The sequence below is a fragment of the Panthera pardus genome, unplaced genomic scaffold, assembly GCF_024362965.1.
Source record: "Panthera pardus isolate Hobbes unplaced genomic scaffold, ASM2436296v1 HiC_scaffold_1, whole genome shotgun sequence".
Taxonomy (NCBI): Eukaryota; Metazoa; Chordata; class Mammalia; order Carnivora; family Felidae; genus Panthera; species Panthera pardus.
Window position 1 is genome coordinate 5,551,000 of NW_026526654.1, and position 25,179 is coordinate 5,576,178.

At 35.5% G+C, this 25,179-nt stretch overlaps 2 pseudogenes; one reads left to right on the forward strand and one right to left on the reverse strand.

Annotated features, from left to right (window-relative positions):
- Nucleotides 1-1,699: 1,699 nt before the first annotated feature.
- LOC109257131 (putative vomeronasal receptor-like protein 4) lies at nucleotides 1,700-2,628 on the forward strand (annotated as a pseudogene).
- Nucleotides 2,629-18,758: 16,130 nt separating this feature from the next.
- LOC109257132 (vomeronasal type-1 receptor 90-like) lies at nucleotides 18,759-20,186 on the reverse strand (annotated as a pseudogene).
- Nucleotides 20,187-25,179: the final 4,993 nt, after the last annotated feature.

A 25,179-nucleotide genomic window follows, 5' to 3' on the forward strand; every position in this document is an offset into this window, starting at 1 on the left:
CAAGGTGCACAGGGGCGGGAAGGGCAGGCTCAGCTCGCTTTTCTTTTGGAGATCCACTTTGGGAGGGGCCCTGAGGCACCGGGAGGGAGTCTGACCCCCTGGAGGGATGGATCCCCAGAAGCACTGCGTTGGGTGTTTACACAATTTAAGCAAGTTCCCTTGCAGGAACTGGTTCCCTTTGGGATTTTGGTTGGGGGATGGGCAACGGAGATGGCGCTGGCAAGCGCCTTTGTTCCCCACCAAGCTGCTCTCTGTTGTTCAGGGCTCAACAACTCTCTCTCCTGTTGTCTTCCAGCCCTCCCGTTCTCTGAGCAGAGCTGGTAGCTTATAAGCTTCCAGATGTTAAGTCCCGCTTGTTGTCGGAACACACTCCGTCCAGCCCCTCCGCTTTTGCAAGCCAGACTCAGGGGCTCTGCTTTGCCAGTGGGCTGCCCCTCTGCCCCAGCTCCCTCCCGCCAGTCCGTGTATCGCGCACCGCGTCTCAGCCCTTCCTACCCTCTTCCATGGGCCTTTTGTCTGCGCTTGGCTCTGGAGACTCCATTCTGCTAGTCTTCTGGTGGTTTTCTGGGGTTAGGCAGGTGTAGGTGGAATTTAAGTCATCAGCAGGACGCGGTAAGCCCAGCATCCTCCTACGCTGCCATCTTCCTCCCAAATGTAGCAGCATTAAAAGCATGGGAATATATCCTTTTATTAATGGAGTCCCATGAAATGATCTTCATATAAACATTTAATACAAATTTGTGAATGTCACAAAGTGGAGAATCGTGTGTTTGTCCTCTTCTTTTCTAGAAAATTGATATCTAGTCTTTGGCAATTCCTTACCGATATAAAAAGAGATTATAAAATGAGTCTCTTTAATTGACAATAAAGGGGAGTGAGCCATGTTCAAGTTGAATCAATTTTGTAATTCTCACCCCAATTGTGTGTCTACAACCAAATATTCACATCCATGCTATGAATACATTAGCTTGTATGACAATGAGAATTACAGTTGTAGATAGAAGGACGTTTAATAGTTATCTGATTTTAAAGTGAGATTATGATGAATTGTCAGGTTATGACAAATGTTTCACAACGGTCTTTAAATATTTAAGGATGAAGAATAGAAAGTGATAGTATGTGATGGAAAACACACTTGGATTTTTTTTTTCTCAATTGTTTGGTAATTCTTTCCCCATTAGCATAAAATTTACAACAGTTCAATTATAAAGAAAAAATACCTATGCATTCTTTATATGGCTATTAGTATTCTTCATGCTGAATATGAGTCAGGGTAATGCAGAACAGAAAGCAAAAGAAATGCATGTACATTGGAGCAAGAGAAATGGGTACATTGTCCTGCCATGATTTTGGTTATGTTGTGTGTATTATCTCTCTTTCCCACCCTCTCTTTTTCATCTTTCCCCCTCTCTCCCTTGTTAGATAATACATATGATGATAGATTTTAGATAGATATATAGATGATAGATAGATGTCAGATAGATATGTATGACTATAAAATACATTCACACTCAAATTGGTGTGCAAATTATGTTGAGACTATTTTAAGACTTCATACAACATAGGTTTTACATTGATTTTGTAAAATAGATTTGGTTAAAATGAAAACTGTGATGTGGTGATGAGTATGGCAACAAAGTTAATTACAATGATCATGTGAGGTCTATTTTTTCCAGATAAATATGTTTTTGCACCTAGCATGATCCCATCTTCCATTCATTTGACTATTAAAATATGCCAATTTTTACCAGTAGGCATTGGAATTTCCACCAACACCTTCCTCTTTCTCTTCCACGTTTTCATGATCCTCTGGATCACAGGTCTAAGCCCACTGACCTAATCATTTGTCATTTGGCCTTTGGCCGCATAATGAAACTCTCCATTGCATTGTTTTTATTGTGTACAACCGTGTTGGAATCACTGAACTTTCTGAATGATTTAAAATATAAGGCTTTATTCTGCATGATCAGAGTAATGGGGGGCCCCTGCATGAGGACCATCTGCCTTCTGAGCATCCTCCAGGCCATTATCATCAGCCTCAGTACCTCCCAGTTGGCCAGTTTTAAACCTAAATGCACAAAGTACATCTTCCATTCATTTATCATCTTATGGTTTCTCAGTTTGTCTCTCAATAGTAACTGCATCTTGTATATTGCTGCTTCTTCTTCTAATGTGACCCAGAATAATCTACTGAATGTTAGTAAATACTGCTCATTTTCCCCATAAGGTCCATCATCAGGGTTCTACTTCTCACACTGACATTATCCAGGGATGTTTCTTCATAGGAGTCATGCTACTCTCTAGTGCATACATGATGATTCCCTTGTCCAGGCATCAGAGGTGGTGCCACCACCATCACAGCACCAGCCTCTCCTCAAGAGTCTCCCCAGTGAGAAAGACCACCCAGAATGTACTGTTTTGGCTGAGTTTCTTTGTGGCCATGTACTGGGTGGATGCCATCATCTCTTTCTCTGCAACTCTGTTATGGACATATGATCCAGTCATCCTAGATTTCCAGAAGCTTGTGTCTAATGTCTATGCCACTGTCAGTGTGTTGGTGGTAATTTGTTCTGATAAAAAGATAGAAATGTGTTTCAAAAGTATGAATACATTACAATCAATTTATAACTACTTATTCATGAAATATTTATACCAAAACTGGATATTTTTGCTTTAATTCATGTGACAGAATATTTATTTATGTCACAAACAAGTATAATTTAGCTTACATGTAGCTTCAAATTATATCTTACTTTATCTAAATATATTTGAAATCTATGATGCCAAGGACACTCCGGGTTCAATAGTTTAGTATTCAGGAAGATTTGATATTTACGATTGTAAACGTTTATGTTCCAAATGTGACAGCACCCAAATATATAAATCAATTAATCACAAATATAAAGACATTCATTGATAATAATACTATAATAATAGGGGACTTCAACAACCCCACTTCCAGCAATGGACAGATCATCTAAACAGAAAATCAACAAGGAAACAATGGCAGTGAATGACACACTGGAACAAATGGATTTAACAGATATATTCTGAACATTTCATCCTAAAGCAGTGAAATACACATTCTTCTCCAGTGTACATGGAACATTCTCCAGGATATATCACATACTGGGACACAAACCAGCCCTCAACAAGTACAAAACCATGGAGATCATACTGTACACATTTTCAGACCACAACACTATGAAACTCAAAATCAACTACAAGAAAAAAATTTGGAAAGATAAATAATTAGAGAATAAAGAACATCCTACTAAAGAATGAATGGGTAAACAAGAAGTTAAAGAGGAAATTAAAAAGTACACGTAAGCCAATGAAAAAGATAACAACACAGCCCAAAACTTCTGGGACCAGCAAAGGCAGTCAGTCACAAGAAGAAAGTATATAGCAATGCGGGCCTTCCCAAAGAAGGAAGAAATGTCTCAGATGCACACCTAAACTTACATGTTAACTAGCTGGAACAAAAAAACAGAAATTAAAACTCAAAACCAGCAGAAGACAGGAAATATTAAAGATTAGAACATAAATAAATGCTATTGAAATAAAAAAAATACAGTAGAAAAGATGAATGAAACCAGGAGCTGGTTCTTTGAAAGAATTAACAAAATTGATAAACCACTAGCCAGTTTGATCAAAAAGAAAAAGGAATGGACCCAAATAAATACAATCAAGAATGAAAGAGGAGAAATGCACACAACCAACACAGCAGAAATAAAAACAATAATAAGAGAATATTATGAGCAGGTATATGCCAATAAAATGGGCAACCTGGAAGAAATGGGCAAATTCCTAGAAACATATGCACTACCAAAACTGAAACAGAAAGAAATAGAAAATTTGAACAGACCCATAACCAGTAAAGAAATCGAATTAGTAATCAAAAATCTGCCAAAAAACAAGAGTCCAGGGCCAGACGGCTTTCCAGGGGAATTCTACCAAACATTTAAAGAAGAGTTAACACCTATTCTTTTGAAGCTGTTTCAAAAAATTGAAATGGAAGGAAAACATCCAAAGTCATTCTGTGAAGCCTGCATTACATTGATTCCAAAACCAGACAAAGACCTCACTAAAAAAGAGAATAGACCAATTTCCCTGATGAGCATGGATGCAAAAATCCTCAGCAAGATACTAGCCACCTGGATCCAACAATACATTAAAAGAATTATTCACCACAACGAAGTGGTATTTATACCTGGGATGCAGGGCTGGCTCAATATCCACAAAACAATGTGATACATCACAACAATAAAAGAAAGGACAAGAACCACATGATCCTCTCAATGGATGAAGAGAACATATTTGACAAAATACAGCATCCTTTCTTTATAAAAACCTTCAAGAAAGTAGGGATAGAAGGATAATACCTCAGGATCATAAAAGCCATATATGAAAGACCCACTCTAATATCATTCTCAATGGGGAAAAATTGAAAGCTTTTCCTCTAAGGCTATGAACATGACAGTAATGTCAACTCTTGCCACTGGTATTCAAAATAGTATTGGAAGTCTTAGCCTCTGCAACCAGAAAACTCAAAGGAATAAAAGACATCCAATCACTCAGGAAGAAGTCAAATTTTTACTCTACACAGATGACATGATACTTTACATGGAAAACCCAAAGGATTCCACCAAAAAACTGCTAGAACTGATCCATGAATTCAGCAAAGTTGCAGGACATAAAATCAATACACAGAAATTGGTTGCATTCCCATACACCAATAATGAAGCGGCAAAAATATAAATCAAGGAATGGGTCCCATTTACAATTGCACCAAAACCCATAAGATACCTGGGAATAAACCTAACTAAAAGGGTGAAAAATCTATACACTGAAAACTACAGAAAACTTATTAAAGAAATGGAACAAGACACATAACAATGGAAACATATTTCATGCTCCTGGATTGGGAAAACAAATATTGTGAAAATATTGATACTGCTCAAAGCAATCTACATTTTCAATGCAATACCTATCAAAATAACACCAGCATTCTTCACAGAGCTATAACAAACAATTTTAAAATTTTTATGGAACCAGAAAAGACCCCAAATAGCCAGAGCAATCTTGAAAAAGAAAAACAAAGCTAGAGGCATCACAATCCCGGATTTCAAGATGTATTACAAACCTGTAATCATCAAGGCAGTATGGTACTGGAACAAAAACAGACACATAGGTCAATGTAACAGAATTCAGAACCCAGAAATGGACCCACAAACGTATGGCCCACTAATCACTGACAAAGCAGGAAAGAATATCCAGTAGAATAAAGATAGTCTCTCCAGCAAATGGTGCTGGGAAAACTGGAGAGCAGCATGAAAAAACAAAACAAAACAAAAAACAAAAAAACCTGGACCACTTTCTCACACCATACACAAAAATAAACTCAAAATGGATTAAAGACCTAAATAGAAGGCAGAAAGCCACCAAAATCTTAGAGGACAAAGCAGGCAAAAAACACTTTGATCTTAGCCGCAGCAACTTCTTACTCAACACGTCTCCAGAGGCAAGGGAATCAAAAGCTAAATGAATTATGGGGACATCATCAAAATAAAAAGCTTCTGCAAAGCAAAAGTAATGATCAGAAAAACTAAAAGGCAACCGATGGAATTGGAGAAGATATTTGCAAATGACATATCAGAGAAAGTGTTAGTATCCAATATCTATAAGGAACTTCTCAAACTCAACACCCAAACAGCAAATAATCTAGTGAAGAAATGGGAAGAAGACATGAATAAAGACTTCTCCAAAGAAGACATACAGGTGGCCAACCGACACATGAAAAAATGCTCAACATCAGTCATCAGAGAAATACAAATCAAAACCACAATGAGGTACCACCTTACACCTGTCAGAATGGCTAACATTAGCAACCCAGGCTACAGATGTTTGTGAGGATGCAGAGAAAGAGGATCTCTTTTCCACTGCTGGTGGGACTGTAAAACTGTTGTAGTCACTCTGGAAAACAGTATGGGGATTCCTCAAAAACCTAAAAATGAAACTACCCTATGACCCAGCAATTGCACCACTAGGTATTTATCCAAGGGATACAGGTATGCTGTTTTGAAGGGACACATGCACCCCAATGTTATAGAAGCACTATCAACAATATCCAAAGTATGTCAATAGTCCAAATGTCCATAGATGAATGAATGGATAAAGAAGATGTGGTATATATACAATGGAGTATTACTTAGCAGTCAAAACAAATGAAATCTTGCCATTTGCAACTATATGGATAGAACTAGAGGGTATTATGCTAATGAAAATACAGAAAGACAAATATCATGACTTCACTCATATGGAGAATTTAAGATACAAAACAGAAGAACATAGGGAAGGGAAAAATAATATAAAAACAATATAAAATCAGGGAGGGAGACAAAAACATAAGAGACTCTTAAATATAGAGAAGGAACAGATGGTTGCTGGAGGAGTAGTGGGATGGGGAATGGGCTAAATGGGTAAGGGACGTTAAGGAATCTACTCCTGAAATCATTGTTGCACTATATACTAACTTGGATTTAAATTTTAAAATTATTAATTAGAATGAAAAATAAATAAATAAATAAATAAATAAATAAATAAATAAAATTAGTTTAACAAAAAAGAAAAAAGGCATCATCTTATTCGACTAAAGAGAAATGAAGTATTCAAAAACAAAACAAAACAAAACAAAAAGAATTGTTTCCTCTAGCTCTGCAAAGATGCTGGTGTATTTTGAGGAGTATTGTATTTAATGGGTAGATTGCTTTGGGCACTATCGACATTTTAAGAATATTTGTTCTTCCAATCCATGAGAATAGAATGTTTTTCCATTTCTTTGCTTCTATTTCAATTTATTTCATAAACTTTCTATAGTTTTAAGCATAAAGAATTTTTTTTTCCTTTTTTGTTAAGATTATTCCTAGGTTCCTTATTGGTTTTGGTGCATTTGTAAATGGAATTCTTTGATTTATCTTTCTGCTGCCTCATTATTGGTGTAATGAAATGCAACCAAATTCCATGCTTTGACTTTATATCTTGCAGCTTTGTTGAACTCATGTATCAGGTCTAGGTTTTTTGTTGGAAGCTTTCGGGTTTTCCATGTGATGTATCATGTCATCTTTGGAGAATAGAAGTTTGAGTTCTTCTTTGTCAATTCGTACAAATTTTAGTTCTTTGTGTTGTCTAATTGCTAATGCTACAGTTTCCAGTATTATATTGAACAACAGTGGTAAGAGTGGACATCCTGTCATGTTCCTGACCTTAGTGGGGGAAGATCTCAGTTTTGTGGTTTTTTTTCCATTGATGATGATCTACCTATGGGTCTTTCATATATAGCCTTTTTTATGATGAAGTAGTATCCTTCTATCCCTATTTTCTGACAGTTTTTATCCAGGAATGATGCTGTATTTTGTCAAATGTATTTTCTGCAACTTTTGAGAGGATCATATGTTTCTTATCTTTTCTTTTATTAATGTGGTGTATCACATTGATTCATTTGTGAATATGGAACTAGTCTTGCAGTCCAAAAATAAATCCCACTTGATTATGGTGGATAAATATTTTAATGTAATATTGAATGTTATTTGCTAGTATCTTGTTGAGAATTTTTGCATCCATGTTCATCAGAGATATTGACCTGTAATTCTCTTTTTTAGTGGGGTCTTTGTCTGCTTTTGGATTCAAGGTAACGCTCACTCCATAGAATGAGTTTGGAAGGTTTCCTTCCATTTTATTTTTGGAACAGTTTGAGAAGAGTTGGTATTAATTCTTCTTTAAATGTCAGGTAGAATTCCCCTGAGTATCTATCTGGCCCAGGACTGTTGTTTTTTGGGAAATTTTGATAACTAGTTCACTTTTGCTGGTCATGGGTCTCTTTTAATTTTTTTTATTTCTTCCTGTTTCAGTATTAGCAATATGTGTGTTTGTAGGAATTTGTAAATTTCTTCCAGGTGGCACAGTTTGATGGCATGTAATTTTCTGGGTATTTTCTTATAATTGTTTGTATTTCTGTGGTGTTGGTTGTGATCTCTCCTCTTTCATTTGTGCTTTTATCTATTTGGGTCCTCTCTTTTTTCTTTTTGATAAGTCTGGCTAGGGTTTATCATTTTTGTTTTTTTCTTTCAAAGAACCAGCATTTAGTTTCATTTATCTGTTCTACTATTTTTTGTCTGTTTCCATATCATTTATTTCTGCTCTAATATTTATTATTTCCATAACTCTACTGGCTTTAGGCTTTATTTACCTTTCCTTTTCTTGATCCAATAGGTGTAAAGTAAGTTTGTGTAATTGGGAAATTTCTTGTTTCTTTAGGTAGGCCTGAATGCAATTTCTTTTACCTTAGGACTGTGTTTACTACATCCCAGAGGGTTTGTAATATCATGTTTGCATTTTCATTTGTTTCCATGAAGTTTTTTTTTTAATTTCTTCTTTAATTTACACATTAAACTATTTATGGTCTGATAGTATATTTTTTAACCTCCATGAGTTTGAGGGCTTTCCAAATTTTTGTGTGTGATTGATTTCAAGTTTCATAGTGCTGTGATCCTAAAATATCCATGATATGATCTCACCTTTTTGTGCCTATTGAGGGCTGATTTGTGAACCAACATGGGATGTATTCTGGAGTATGTTCCAGGTGCATTAAAGAAAAATGTATTCTGCTATTTTAGAATGAAATGTTATGAATGTATCTGTTAAGTCTATCTGTTCCAGTGTGTCTTTCGAAGGCATTTTTGCTTGTTGGCTTTCTGCTTAGATGATCTGCCCATTGCTATAAGTGGTGCATTAAATTATCCTACTATTTTGGTATCATTTTCAGTGTGTTTCTTTATGTTTGTTGTTAATTGATTCATATATTTGCATTCCTATAAGTTGGGGGCATATATATTTACATTTGGTAGATCTTCTTAATAGAGAGTCCCCTTACTTATGATACAATGCCATTCTTTATCTCTTGTTACAGTCTTTGTTTTACTTTTTTTAAAATATTTATTTATTTCTGAGAGAGACACAGAGACTGAATGGGAGAGTGGCAGAGATAGAGGGAAGCACAAAATCTGAAGCAAGCTCAAGACTCTGAGGTGTCTGCACAGAGCCTGACATGGGGCCTGAATTCACAAATGGTGAGATCATGACCTGAGCCAAAATCGGACTCTTAACAAAGAGCCACCCAGGCACCTCTACAGACTTTGTTTTAAAATCTGGTTTGTCTAAGTATTGATACTTTGACTTTCTTTTGATGTTGATTATCATGATAGGTGGTTTTCCATCCCCTCTCTTTCAAATTTGAGATGCATTTATCTCTAAAATGAATCTGTTGTAGGCCGCATATAAAGGGCTCTTGTTTTTGTTTGTTTGTTTTTAATACCATTGAAACCCTATGTATTTTCATTGGTGCACTTAACCCATTTATATTCAGAGTGTTTATTTAAATTTAGTGCCTTTTTGTTACCTGTGGAGTTGATGTATCTGATGATGTTCTCTGGTCCTTTCTAAATTTCATTGTTGATCTTGTTTCTTTCTCCAGTCCAAGAGACCTCCTTTAAATTTCTTGCAGGGCTGGTTTAGTGATCACAAACTCTTAAGTTTTCTTTTTTTCTTTTTCTTTTCTTTTCTTTTCTTTTCTTTTCTTTTCTTTTCTTTTCTGTTCTTTTCTCCTTTTCTTTTCCTTTTCTTTCCTTTCCTCTTCCTTTTTTCTTTCTCTTTCTTTCTTTCTTTCTTTCTTTCTTTCTTTTTTGTTATTGTCTTTTGTCTGGGAAAATCTTTATCTCTCCTATTCTGAATGACAACTTTGCTGGATAAAGAATTCTTGGTTATGTATTTCCTATACAGCATATTGAATATTTCTTGCCAATTCCTCCTGCCACTCCCTTCTGGACTTCTAAGTTTCAGTGGGCAGGCATGCTGTTAACCTTATGTGTCTACCGTAGTAGGTTAAGGATACTTTGTCCCTGGATGCTTTCAGATTTCTCTGTGTACCTTTATATTTTATAAGTTTTATGATGGTGTGACATGGTGTTGCCCTGTTTTTATTGATTTGAGGGGGAGTTATCTGTGCCTCTTGGACTTGAATGCCTGTTTCCTTCACCATATAAGGAAATTCTCAGCTATAATTTGCTCAAAGAAATCTTCTGGCTTCCCTCCATTCACTGGTGATTCTTATAGTACAGATTCTGTTTTGTTTTATGGAAACACTAAGATCTCTAAGTCTCCTTTAGTGATCTAAAAGTTTTCTCTCCCTCTTTTTTTCAGCTTCATTATTTTCCATAATTTTATCTTCTATATCACCTATTCTCTCCTCAGCTTCTTCAAACCTTGTTGGGACTGTATACGGTTAATTTTGAATCTGAGTTACAGAATTTTTTATTTCACTCTTAGTTTTTAGGTCTTTGATCCCTGCAGCAAGGATTTCTCTGGTTTCTTCTGTGCTTTTTTTTCAAACTCAGCTAGTCATCTTATGACTGGTATTCTAAATTCATGGTCAAATATATGGCTTATATCTGTATTAAGCAAGTTTCTGGCTGTGATTTCTTCTTGGCCTTTCTGTTGGGGAGACTTCTTCTGTCTTGTAATTTTGGCTAAATTTCTGTATTTTGCATGTTTTGAAACCTATTATGTTTCTTACACCTGAGAGAAATACTATATTAAAAAGGGGTTGTAAACTGTCTAGGACCTGGCATTTCAGAAAGTGTTTCTGGTGTATGCTTTGTGCAACTGGCTGTTTTATTTTGGCTTTACTTTCCCACTGGTCACTTCTCTGCTGAGCTCCTCCTTGGTTCAGTGAGGCTTTTTGACTTTTAACTAGGTGTGCTTTTATTTTTTTGTGAAGTAGGCCAGGAAAAAGGGGGCAATTTTCTGATCCGAAGGTGCTGGTGTGACTCAGTCAGTTAAGCATGTAACTTTTGATTTTGCCTCAGGTCATGATCTCAAGGTTTGTTAGATCAAACCTCATGTCAGGCTCTGTACCGACAGTGAAAATCCTGTTTGGGATCCTCACCCTCCCTCACTCTTTCTCTTTTTCTCTCAAAATAAATAAACATTAAAATGCTTGATCCAAAAGAGGGGGAGGGAGAGAAAAGGAAAGGGAACAACAACAAAGAAACACACACACACATACAGAATATCTAAAAAAATATGGCTGATTCTGAGAGAAAGTAAAGGGGAAAATAAAAAAAGCCTTATTACAAAAATAAAAAATAAAAAGAGAGAAAGGAGGAGAGAGAAATGGAAGTAAAACAAGCAAACAAACAAAATTGAAACTATATACCTGATTCCAAAAGAAAAAAGAAAGAGAAAACTGCAGGTGTTATTTGGAAGCACCCTATTTTCAGTGCACATGGTAAATGGGAGGTACTGGCTGTGCTGGTCTGCAGGACAGGTTTGCTGCACTGGCTCAGAGTCAGTATTGACCCAGTGAATAAGCACTTGATAGGCATAGGGTGTCAGGGTTTGGTGTAAGCTAGTCTTGCCTCCCCTGGGAGCTGCTGTGTTGCTCTCTGAAATTCCATCTTGTTGGTGTTGGGACAAAAATGGCTCCTCTCCTATATATCATTGAGAGATCCGTGATCTTCCACCCTGTATTGTTCAGGAAGCCCTCACAGGATACCAAGGGCAGTCGGCTCACTCTGTGCCACAACTGTACTGTGTTTTTTCTTCAACACACGCCAGCTATTCATAACATGAGGCCTTAAAGGACCCAGCACTACATAGATCTGATCCTTTCCTGTGTAGTCGAGCCTCTTTCCATGCCGTGTCTGAATCCCCCTGTCCCAGAAAAATAGTTCCAGGACTGCACAGAGCATAGAATCTATGGTGTAACACTATAAAAATCAAAAAAAGTTTATATTCTCTCTGGGTGCACATTTGTCCCCTTGCTGATGAAAGGTCTTTGGCTAGCACCTGAAGGGTCTTTTGCCCTTTGAGACGCAATAAACCCTCTTCCAAAAGTACTTTAGGAAGGGGCATGTTATCTTCCAGGGATCCTTGGAAGTCTCTACACTACTCTACCTCACCCTCTCTCCAACTGTGGAGATACTTCTGCCACTCCACAGATCAATTTCCTGGGTGTTTCAAGTGATCTGACCTCAATATATCTGAGTATGAGTGACAAAGAAAGCCCAGGGACCCCCTACTCCCACGCCATCTTAACTCCTCCCTACTACACCTTTGTACTGTAACTGTAAGTCCAGAATTGTGATCCCTTTGGCTTTGCTTTGTTTTTTCAAGATTGTGTTTGCTATTTGTGGTCTTGCAGTTCCACGCAAATTTTAGAATTGTTTGTTCTAGCTCTGTGAAAGATATTTTTGGTATTTTGGTAAGGGTTGTATTAAAGTGTAGATTGCTTTGGGTAATATTGACATTTTAAAAATGTTTGTTCTTCCAATCCATGAGCATGGAATGTTTGTCTATTTCTTTGTGTCTATCAATTTTTTTCAACAATGTATTATACTTTTCAGGGTACAGATCTTTTACTTCTTTGGTTAGGTTTCTTCCTAGGTATCTTATGGTTTTTGGTGCATTTGTAAATAGGATCAATTCCTTGATGTCTCTTTCTGCTGCTTCATTATTGGTGTATAGAAATGCAACAGAGTTCTAAACAATGATTTTGTAACTTGCAAGTTTGCTGAATTCGTGTATTCATTTTAGCAATTGTTTGGTAGAGTCTTTTGGGTTTTCTATGTAGAGTACCATGTCATTTTCAAATAGGGAAAGTGTGACTTCTTTGTCGATTTGGATGCCACTTACTTCTATGTGTTTTCTGATTGCTGTAGCTAGGAATTTCAGGAAATTGCAGTATTAAAAGTGGACATCCTTATCTTGTTTTTGACCATAGAGGAAAAGCTCTCAGTTTTACCCTATTGAGGGTGAAAATAGTTGTGGGTTTATCATATATGACCTTCATGATGTTGAAGTATATTTCCTCTAACCTTACTTTGTGGAGGGTTTTTATCATGAATGCATATTCTACTTTGTTAAATGCTTTTTCTACATCTATTTAGAGGATCAAATGGTTCTTATCCTTTCTTTTAGAATATGGTGTGTCATCATGTTGATTGATTTCTGAATATTGAATCACATTCACAGCCCAGGGGGAAAAAAATCCTACTTGATCATGGTGAATGACTTTTTTTAATGTGCTGTTGGATTAGTATTGCTAGGATTTGGTTGAGAATTTTTGTATCCGTGTTCATCAAGGATGTTGGCCTGTAGTTTTCTTTTTGAGTGCAGTCATTATCAGGTTTTAGTATCATGGGTAATTCTGGACTCAGAATTAATTTAGAAGTTTTCCTCCCTTTTCTAGTTTTTGGAAGAATTTTAGAAGAATAGGGAGTAACTCTTCTTTCAATGTTTAGTAGAATTCCTCTTTGAAAACATTTGGCCCCGTAGTTTTGTTTTCTGTAGTTTTTTTTTTTTTAAATTATGCATTCACTTACATTTCTGGTTATTAGTCTTTTCAAGTTATCTATTTCCTCCTGTTTCAGCTTCAGTAGTTTACATACTTCCAGGAATTGATCCATTTCTTTGAGAATATCCAATTTGCTGGAATATAATTTTTTGTAATATTCTGTTTCTATTTTGATGGTGTTTGTTGTTATTTCTCCTCTCTCATTTTTTTATTTTACTTATTTGGGTCTTGTCTCTTATTTTTTATAATTCTGGATAGGTGCTTATCAATTTAGCAATTTTTTTCAAAGAGCACATTTTTGGTTTCATTAATGTGTTCTATTTTTTAAAATTTCTGTATCATTTATTTTTGGTCTAAGCATCATTATTTCCTGCCTTCTGCTTTCTTTAGGTTTCATTTGTTCTTAATTTTTATTTTTGAGAGAGAGAGTGTGTGTGTGTGAGCAGGGGAGGGGTGGAGAGAGAGGGAGACACAGAATCTGAAGCAGGTTCCAGGTTCCAAGCTGTCAACACAGAGTCCCATGTGGGGCTCAAACCCATGGACCGCAAGATTATGACCTGAGCTGAAGTCAGACACCCAACCGACTGAGCCACCCAGGTGCCCCTCATTTATTGTTCTTTTCCTAACTCTTTTAGGTATAAAGTTAGGTTGAGAGTTTTCTTATTTCTTAAGGTACTACTGTTTTGCTATTTACTTCCCTCATAGGACTTCTTTTGCTGCATATCAAAGATTTTGGATCATTGAATTTTCATTTTCATTTGTTTCCCTGTACTTATTTACTTATTTATTTGATTTCCTGGTAGACCATGCCATTGTTTATTAGCATGGTGTTTAACTTCCGTGTATTTGTGGTATTTCCATATATGTTTGTGGTTGACTTCAAGTTTTTACTTGAAGTTTTAACAAGCTATGCTCTTGTCTTCTTGTTTAATAAGAGCTGATACTACCTCCAGTAGAGCTGCAGAATATCCACTAGAATCCCTGCAGAACTCTCTGGGAGACGTTGTGTGGGTAGAGGTTTCAGCTTCTGGGAGGGCCCCACCGTGATGGGACTGTGGCAAGCTTGGTTGAGATGGGCAGTACCTCCAGAATGCTGTGTTTTGCAACTTGGAGTATGCACATTAGGCAGCCAGTGAGTGTGCTGAATTGACTCCTGTCAGTGGCTCTGTGTTTATGCTGAAGAGGAGGAAAATTGTGCCAGCTAGTACCTGTGTCCCCAGAGAAACATGCAATTTTTTGCATCGCTCTCTCTTTCTCCTTTCTCTGATACCAGGGTTCCCTTTCTTCTGCAGCACCTGTGATCTGTTTCTCCCCCAAGCCATAACTCTGCACTTCCTGATGTGGTATCTTCTGTCCCTCCAGTTGGGCTCTTTCTTATGTCAATCCTCAGGTAAATTGTATGGGTATTCAGAATTATTTGATGGTTATCTAGTTGTATTTGAGGGACAAGACTAACCTAGGGTCCTCCTACTATGCACCATCTTAGTTCCCTCTGAGGGCTTTATAATGATTGCGGGCTTTATATATATATATATATATATATATATATATATATATATATATCTGAGGGCTTTATAATGATTCAAGTGTTTTTCATATTTATGGAAATAACTTAATTTTATAATTTATCAATATGGTGCATTACATTGATTGACTTGGGACTGTTAAAGAAAATTTGTGTTTAAAAGATAATCCTACTTGTTTATTGTATGTAATTATCCTTTTGTTTAAATTTTACTTAGTTAACATTCAATGCAATATTGGTTACAGGAGTAGAAATCCGTGATTCATTACTTACTGTATGTAATTAATTTTAAGTTTTTGGATTCAATTTGCACATTTTTTAATAATTTGTGTCTATGTATATGATAGATCATGGTCTTTAGTTTACTTATGGTGGTTTTATCTGGCTCTCTTTTCTGGGTAATAACAGGTCTCATAAAATGAATTAGTAAATGATATGGTCAATTCCCAGTTCCTTCTATATTTTGGAAGGGCTTGTAAAGAACTGGTATTTTTTAAACTTTTAATTAAATGTTTCATAAATTTAAGAAGAAATGCATATGAATCTGGGTATTTTTTGTGTGTGGAAATATTTTTTTCATCTCTTTACTTATTAGAGGTGTATTCATATAGTATATCCCCTCTCAAGTTTAGTCAAATGACATGTACTTACACATTTAGGAATTTAAACTGAGTTTGTAGTATTTAATTTTTTTATGTATTTACCAATTGAGGTGGAAAAATAAGGAATAATAATGTAAAAGAATGAGATTTCAGGGAAACTATGAAGAGCACTCTCACATGTTCTTCTGATTTAAGAAAATAAGTATCACTACCACTGCTGTATTTACTACTAATATTTATTGTGTGAGACAAATCCAAACAATCCAAACAAATAAGGAAATGTGTCATTTGATTTTGGAGTTATCAACACTAGAGCCTAACCCAACCTTCTCTTTTGCAGCAATAATTAGAGGACAAAGATAATTTGAATAAAGACATATAAAATGACATGAATAAAGAATGTCATTGAGATGTGAAAAGTTAATGAAACAATTGGTTAACAATTACACACATAAGTTAGGCAATATCCAAACCTTATACACATATAGATATAATTCAAGTGAGTTTAATATATAAAATAAAATCATGTAAGACAGACACTAAGACACTTACAATTATAGTTGATGACAATAAAACCATCATTGTAATAAAGTGTTTAGTAATTATAGCAAACAAATACACTCTTTACAAGTGTTAGATACCATCATCAGACAATTTGAGTATCCCAGGAGACAGAGAAATTGAAATCATTGTTGATGAGTAAAGAGAGGTTGCCAGGGAAACACAAGCCAGAGAATATTAATTTAAATGGCACACATTAAGGCTTAAAATTCATAAAATATATGAAAGCAGAAATCTTACATGTCATATTCTTTGGGCTCTGTGAAATGACAACAGAAACTATAAGTAAAATCAACAAGTAGTGTGGGGAAATAGGTTCTACTTACATAAATGGGTTAGAATAAAGCTTAGGATGGAAAGCTGCCACCACGGGGCAAAAGTGCCTGAGACTAGGTGGCAAGATATTGTAATCAGATCACAAGTAACTTGCTATATCACCTACAGGAAACTACTTTTCATGGTGCTAATGTACCTTGATCACAAACACCACTTGCCCCCAGACCCTTTGTTCCTTACTCACACAAGTTAATGATTACTGATTATTTTCTTCATGTTCATCATGTGTGTAATATCTTGTGAGCTTAATAAACACATAGACTAAACTCATGTTTGGGGCTCTTGTCTCCTCCTAGACATTAGCCTCTCTTGTATTCAATTCTGCATCCACTCTCTTACTATATAAGAAAGAACTCCAGACTCATTGTCTGTGACAAAGTAGCATCTCCCTAAATGCATATTTCAAATAAGATATTTCTGCATAACTACTAGATATAAAATCCAAAGTGAAATTACATCTACAAAGATGTACTAAGAAACCATACTAAGTGCAGCAAAACAACTTGATTACACAAAACAAGCTCTACCAAGAGTAACTTAATGATACAGAAAAACAGTAATGCATTGTGACACAAAGACACACTACATTAATAGTGAATGATTAGTGCATCACAAATTTGTGCAAAACGTGAAAATACTTTCAGATGTTATTAAAATACGTTCTAAAAATTATATTGTGATATGCTAACTTAAAAGATGGAAGCCATGGTTGAAATACTTCAAGGAGAAATTTTTATAAGATACTGCTGCTTGCCACAAAAATATCTATATGAAATATTTTCTCTATGTTTACAATCTGGAGGGTTGTGATTTTGGTATTTCCAAAATTCCATTAGTGCAGCTAACTAAAAGTACTCAAAAGTTAAAATAATCCTTAAAATCCTTAATCCTTAAAGTTAGCTAACAAAGTTAATAAGTAAATATAAAAATGTTCCAGGGTCTGAAGAAAGTCAAGAGAAGGCTCTAGAAGAGTAAGCAGTAAGAGTAAGTAGCCATTTTTCTATCCAGATCCTAGCTGACCACAAGGAGATTGAACCTGTGTGGAATGTCCAACTTGCCCCCAGTGTGAGTGGAATAAAGAAAGAAAGAGACTGGAGACATCCAAAACATGATATGTCCCAAATTTTACAACCATATTAGAAACAGTGATACACACAAATACATAAGCTAATGAATAAGGAGTCCAAAGAAATTACATGTCACATAATACAGATCTATGTAATATGTTCAAAATATTTAAGTAAAGACAATGGTACAAAAAGGAAATCAAAAGAAGCAGAAAGAGAATCTATACCCTTGTGAAGAATATTGGGAAAGGAGCCTAATATTATTAGATAGATTAATTTTCAATAACCATTGAAAAAGAAAATGGTATAAAATAATAATAAAATGGTATAAAATGGTATAAAATAATAAAAAAAATAAAAATAAAATAAAATAATATGGTATATAATATTTCAGCTAAACATTGAATGATTCTGAGGTGATGGAAGGAAAAATAAAATAGAATATTGAGCAGAAATATCGAAACCAAAGACATTAAAGACTGGACATTCATGGAAAATGCAGTAGTCACTACAGATATACAAAGATCGGGATAAGAAGAAAAAAACCACTTAATTGTTGTACTAGAGTATATGATGATAATAATAACAATAATAATAAAAGAAATCATAAGTTTCTAATTTCAAAACTAGACAAGGATGTTACACATCAGAAATGCATTGCAACCAAAATAGATAAATAAAAATACTAACCAGAAGTGTTTGTTAAGCTGTGTAACACAAAATAAAAGGAAATATCCAAAGAATACAAAAATACTAATTGAAAGGGATACATGCACTCTGATGTTTATAACAGCATTATCTACACTAGCCAAATTCTGGAAAATGCCCAAATGTCCATCAACTGATGAAATGGTTATGTAGATAGATAGATAGATAGATGTGGTATATATATACAATGGAACATTACTCAGCCATCAGAGAGAATGAAATCTTGTCATTTGCAATGATGTGGGTGAGGCTAGAGTGTATTATGCTAAGCAAAGTAAGTCAGCAGAGAAAGATAAATGCCATATGATCTCACTCTTATGTGGAATTCACTAAACTAAACAAGCAGAGAGGAAAAAGGAGAGAGAGAAACAGATTCTTAACTATTGACAACATGCTGATGGCTACCAGAGGGAATACAGGTGGAGAAATTGGTTAAGTGACCTATAGAGATTAATAAGTGCACCTGTTCTGATTCATATCAGGTGATATATGGAAGTGTTTAATGGCACCTAAAACTAATAATATATTGTATGGTAACTAACTGGAATTTAAATAAAAACCTTAACAAAGTGTGGTGACAGACTCTTGAAACACATTTTTATCATTTTATCGGAACAAATTACCATCAACACACTGACAGTGGCATAGAAATTGGTAACAAGCATCTGGAAATCCAGAATGACTAGGTCATATATCCATAACAGAATTGTGTAGGAGATGATGACAGTCACCCAGCACATGACACAAAGGAACTCACAAACAAAAGGACAGTCTGGGTGGCCTTTCTCTCTGGGGAGACTCTTGAGGACAGGCTGGTGCTGTGAAGGTGTTGACAACACCTCTGATGTCTGGACAAGAGAATCATCATATATGCACTTGAGAGCAGCATGACTCCTATAAGAAAATATCCCTATATAATGTCAAAGTGAAAAGCAGTCTCCTGATGATGGAGTTTATGGGGGAAATTGAGTATTATTTACTGACATCCAGTAGATCACTCTGGGTCTCATTAGAAGAAGTAATAGCACAGATGATGCAGTTACTACTGATAGACGAACTGAGAAAACATAAGATGATAAAAAAAATTGAAAAATATTCCTTGTGCATTGATGTTTAAACCTGGCCATCCAGGAGGTCCTGGGTCTGATGATGATGGCCCGGAACATGCTCATGGAGAGGCCCTTCTGTATTACTCTCTTAATACAGAATAAAGCCTTACATTTGAAATTATTCAGAAAGTTAAGTGTTTCTAACAGGTCTGTAAATAACAAAAACAGTAGAGTGAAGAGCTTCATTATGTGGACAAAGGCCGAGTGACAGGTGACTAGATCAGTGGGCTTACGCCTGTAATCCAGAAGGAGCGTGAAGATGTGGAAGAGAACAACAAATAAAAAGTCTTTCAATAACACTAATCTCAGATTAATAGAACACCATGTCAGATTTCCCAATGTACCCCTGATGGTTTAAGAGCTTTCAGCAGACTTCACACGTGTTCAAAGTTGGTTTCAGGTGCATAACTAGAGATACAGCACATTTTTGGGAATGATTAAAATGTCTCCTCCAGATAACTTAAGGGAAATATTCTTCTTTATAGGGGACTCATCACTGCCAGGGCACCTGCATGGTCAGAAAATTGTATCCTGCTTTCCAGCATCTAATCCTTCACCTGTCAGGTGCACTTAGTAAACGTTAAATGTGCATCTCCATTTAAGCAGGACTTGGGATTGAGATACACTCCCTCCCTTCTCAAGGCATCTTATTTGATTAGACTTATAGGCTCCTGTGGTGGTGTATTCCATCACCCAGAACTGTCAGTCCTTAGTTGTTTCTTCTCATAGGGCTCTTTTAGTTCACACATGCAGCAATAGGGAAACAGCTCTAGAAACTTACAAATTGTTTGCTTTTGTGATACCTGTCAAGAACATCTTTTTACAATTAAGATTTACTTTAATCTTTATCATGATTGTTGTGTTCATGGTCCAGTTTTTATAGTTTTTATTTAAATTCCAGTTTGTTAGTATACAGTGCAATATTAGTTTTAGGTGTACACTGAGTTATTCAACACTTCCATAAAACACCCAGTGCAAATCACAAGTGCACTCCTTTATCAAACAACATCAATTGAGAAGCGACTTTTTTTTTGTGAATTAACAATAAGCCTGCATGTATATGATTTCAAGTATAAGACATTCTAGATAAAGGGAAACTACAAAGAAAGTAAAAATATCAGTGGTTGCACACAGAGAGAAGGAGGAACATTTGGACTATAGGGGAATTTTAGGACACTCAGAATTCTCTGTTTAATTCTATTAAGATGGCTACAACCCAATAAACTTTTCTCCAAATACACAAAAAGATGTACAACAATAAGAATGAACAATAATGTAAACACTGGACTTTGGTTTATTATAATGCATCAGTGTAGGTTTATTAATTGTACATAATGTACCACTCTGATAGGGTATGTTGACTCTGGAGAATGCTATGCATGTGTGGAAGTAGAGAGTGTACTGAAATTCTCTGTACTTTACACTCAGTTTTTCTGTGAATAAAAGTACTTTTCAAATATAAGACATTAAAAATGTAAACTATATTACATAACCACATGAAGAAGAATCTCTCCATCAGAAATCCTGACACCTGAGCATTCACCAGACCATGCACAACCGTTCAAGCATTTTCTGGTTATGAAATATAAACAATAATCCACCATCTAAAATGGAAACTAAAACAAACAAACAAACAAAAAAGAAAAAAAAAGAAAAAGAAAGTAACAATGAAATCACTAACTGGTTCTTTAAAAAGTTAAACACAATTGAAAAAACTTCAGCAGAGTTAGACAAAAAGAGGAATCAAATAAAATCAGAAATAAAGGAGTCAAAATAACAGAAACAGAAATGCAAAGAATGATAAAATAATATAGAGAAAAAGTATGTGCCATCAACTAAAAAAAATTGAGAAATGGATAAATTACTAAAAACGTACAATCATTCAAAACTGAATCATAAATAAATAGAAAATTTGAAGAGTGGTTATTAGTAATGAAATTGAATCATTAGTAATAAAAAAAAAACCACCCAAAGAAAATTCCAGGATCAGAGTTTCATAGATGACTTCTATCAAATATTTAATGAAGAATTAATAACTATTCTCAAGCTATTCAAAAAAAAGAAAGAATAAGAACAAGAAGAAGAAAAGGCAAACTTTGAAGTATATCTTACAAGTCCAATATTGCACAGACACCACAATTACATGAATAAAGTAAAAACAAATCAATAACAAAAACCTACAGGCAAATATATTTGATGAATATAGATGGAAAAACTCCTCAAAAATTTCCCAAACCATATTCAATATTAAAATTTAAAAATAATTAACCAGATTTTTCTCAAATGTGATTTATTTTAGTGATGATTGTATGATTTTAATTTACTTTACAAATCAACCAATTTGATAAATCGCATTAACAAGATGAAGGATATAAAGCATACAATCATCTATAATGATGCTTAAAAAGCTTTTGACAAAATATAATATCTATTCATTATAATAACTGTCAACAAAGTGAGTTTAGAAAGAACACACCTCTACATGAAAAAGGCCATGTGTGGGACAAAGCATGTTAACATCATACTCATTGGTAAAAGAGAAATATTTTTCTCTACAATCAGGAGGGAGACAGGAATTACACTTTCACCACTTTTATTACACATAGTGTTGAAAGTGGTAGTCACAGCAATAAGAAAAATAAATAAAATCAACCAAATTGGAAAGGAAGAACTAACACTATTTACAGATGGGAAAACACTATATGTATATACAAAACCCTAATGAATCCACCAAAAAAAAGCCCTATTAGTACTGCAAAATAACTCAGGAAAGTTGTAGGATACAAAATTAATACTAGGAACCTGTTGAATTTCCATACTCAAATAATGATGTAGCAGAAAGAGAAACCAAGGAATAATTCACTTACAATTTCACCAAAATATTGAAATGCCTAGGAATAAAGACATACTCTCAAAACCAAGGATATTGATGAGGGAAATAAAAGAAAATACAAGGAAATAGAAAGGTATTCCATGCTCATGCATTAGAAGAATTATATTGTTAAAATGTCCATAGTACACAAAGTAATCTACAGATTCAATGCAATTCCTATCAAAATACCCATAATATTTTTCACAGAATAAGAACAAATAATTATAAAATTTGTATGTAAAAAAGAAAAGACCATGGATAGCCAAAGCAATACTGAAGATGAAGAAAAATGGTTGACTATCATTATACCAGACTTTAAGTTTGGCTACTGAGCTACAGAATACCAAAGATTATGGTTGTGGAAAAGAAACTAGACACATATATCAACGGAATAGGAGACAGATCTCATAAATAAACCCACTTATATTGTCAATTAATGTATAATGAAGAAGGCAGCACTTAAAGAGTAGAGAAAAGGCAATATTTTTGATACATTGTGTTAAAAAAAACCTGGACAGCTAGATGCAAATAATGAAAATGGACCACCTTCTTTTGCCACACATAGAAATATAAACTCAAAATAGAGTAATATCAAGAGGAGTTAAGATGCTTGAGTTGAAGGGAAACCCTGGGCATGTCTTCTCCCTTTTCCACAGTACACAGATCAACATCACATCATTTTGAATACCTAGGAAATTGAACTGAGGATTAAGAGAACAATCTGCATAATGTGAGGGAGAGAACTGGCAGGTACACAGTGCGGATACATGAAGTTGAACTGAGGATTAAGAGAACAATCTGCATAATGTGAGGGAGAGAACTGGCAGGTACACAGTGCGGATACATGAAGTAGGGGAGAGGAAAATCATGGTGCCACAGAGGGGAGGGAGCCCTTTTTGTGGAGAGGAGAAAGAGAGAGGGAGGAAGAGAGCAGTGTATTGGGTTAACACAAAAACACTCCCCACAAACCATTGACTGGGGAATCAGGAAGAACTATCACATAAACTCCAGGCACCTGCGCAGGCATGAAACTGCTTTTCTGGGACAAAAAGGCCTAAGGTTCAGTGCTCCAGAGGAAAAGTGTGGGTCTACACCTTGTTGAGTTCTTTAAGATTTGGGGTTCAGTGTTTTTGTCTTATAGTCTTTTTTAGAAACAGAAATATTATAATGCGTTCATTGAATATATTTATGAAAACAAACAAGCAAAAACAGCAAACACGATTTTCCTGGGCTAGGTTAAATAAGGGAAAAGATGTACCAATAAAACTGGTGACTTAGGTGGAGAGCCTCATTGTGGATTATTTAAATGACAATCTATAGGTGCTTAGTGTTGACAACAACATAGGATTATATACAAAAAAGCTGATATCTCTTTTAATTGATACTTGGGAATTATATGGCAATACAGGAATTGGAACTCTTGTAACAAAATTTTGGAAGTGGTAATAAATCCCTTCTATTTGAATGACTGTAGATTGAAATGGAATAGTCACATTGGTGAGTCTCTTAACGTTGCCAAAGGACCATTGAGACCAATGGGCTTTGGAAGACTAGTGCGTACTAGGCATTTTATATTTATAATTCAGTTGAATCTGACAAACTCTAAGTAGCAAAGCTGATGTTGACCAGATACATAAAGAACCACTGGTGGCATGAAAGACACAGAAACCCTTTTGAAGATCACCAAAACTAAACAGAATCATGACAGTTCTATAATGTGTCTGTCTATTGTGGGTGGGCATGAAATCTTATAAAACCCAAGCTACATTACTGATTGGTTTTATTCAAGGAACACTCCATTTTATAATTTGCTAAATTTCTTAGCTTTTTTATGGTTAGGGTTTTTCTATTTTTTTTCTATGTCATATATGTGTCTCTGTGATATTTTCATCTCTATATATGTTATTTTTCCAAATAAAATTATATAGCTTTATTAATTGATTAATAATATGATTGGTTATTGATACGTATGTTTCTATTTTATTTATTTAAAAAAAATAATGTTTATTTACTTTTGAGAGGGAAACAGAGCGTGAGCGGGAGACGGGCAGAGAGAGAAGGAGACACAGAATCTGAAGCAGACTCCAGGCTCTGAACTGTCATCACAGAGCCTGATGTGGGGCTCAAACCCATGACCCATGAGATCATGACCTGAGCCAAAGTCAGATGCTTAACTGACTGAGCCACCCAGGCACCACAGTATGTACGTTTTTAAAACTCGTAACTTTTTGAAAGCATATACTGAGGAACATTTTCTACTGTAAAGTGCCAAGTGAATTCTGTTACACACTTCAATGTTATTGATCAGAAGTTATCTCAACAGCACTCTGTGCTTTCTGCACAAATTGTCCACTGCAGCTAAAATCATCTAATCAATCACCACTTACCCTTTTTAACATTTTATTTTAATTCCAGTTAATTAATTAATTAAATTCCACATGGTGCCTGGTCAGGGTGCATGCATGACCTTAATAAAATTTGCCCTAAGCCAAAGGCTGAGGCTTGCAGGTTTGGCAAGTCCCCAGGAGAATTTGTGGGTGTGGCTCAGTACTAGCAGCTTAGGTAGCAAGTATCTGTGGAGCTCTGGCTCCCTCAGGTGGCTCCGTGTTTATGATGGGGGTGGGGATGGAAAATAACACCTGCCAGTTTCCTCATTTTCAGAGAAGCCCTTCAACATGCTCCAAAATCAATATGATGAGATCAGTCTCTTGTTGCCCTCTGTGTTGTGTAAACTGTCATTTTCATGTTGCCTCTGCACAGAATGCTGTCTGTTTAAGGGCATTGACTTTATCACTTGACCTCCTAGCTCACTCAGTGTTGAGTCCTCTGACCTTCAAAGCTCCAGGTTCCAAGTGCCAACAGTTTTATAAACTCACAGAATTCAGGCCCTCTAGTTCTCAAAGCCAAACAGTATGAGAATGTTCCCTACATAAACTCCCTGGTGTGAGGTCTCCTTTCCTTACCCTCTCTGTGTGTGCAGCCCCCTCC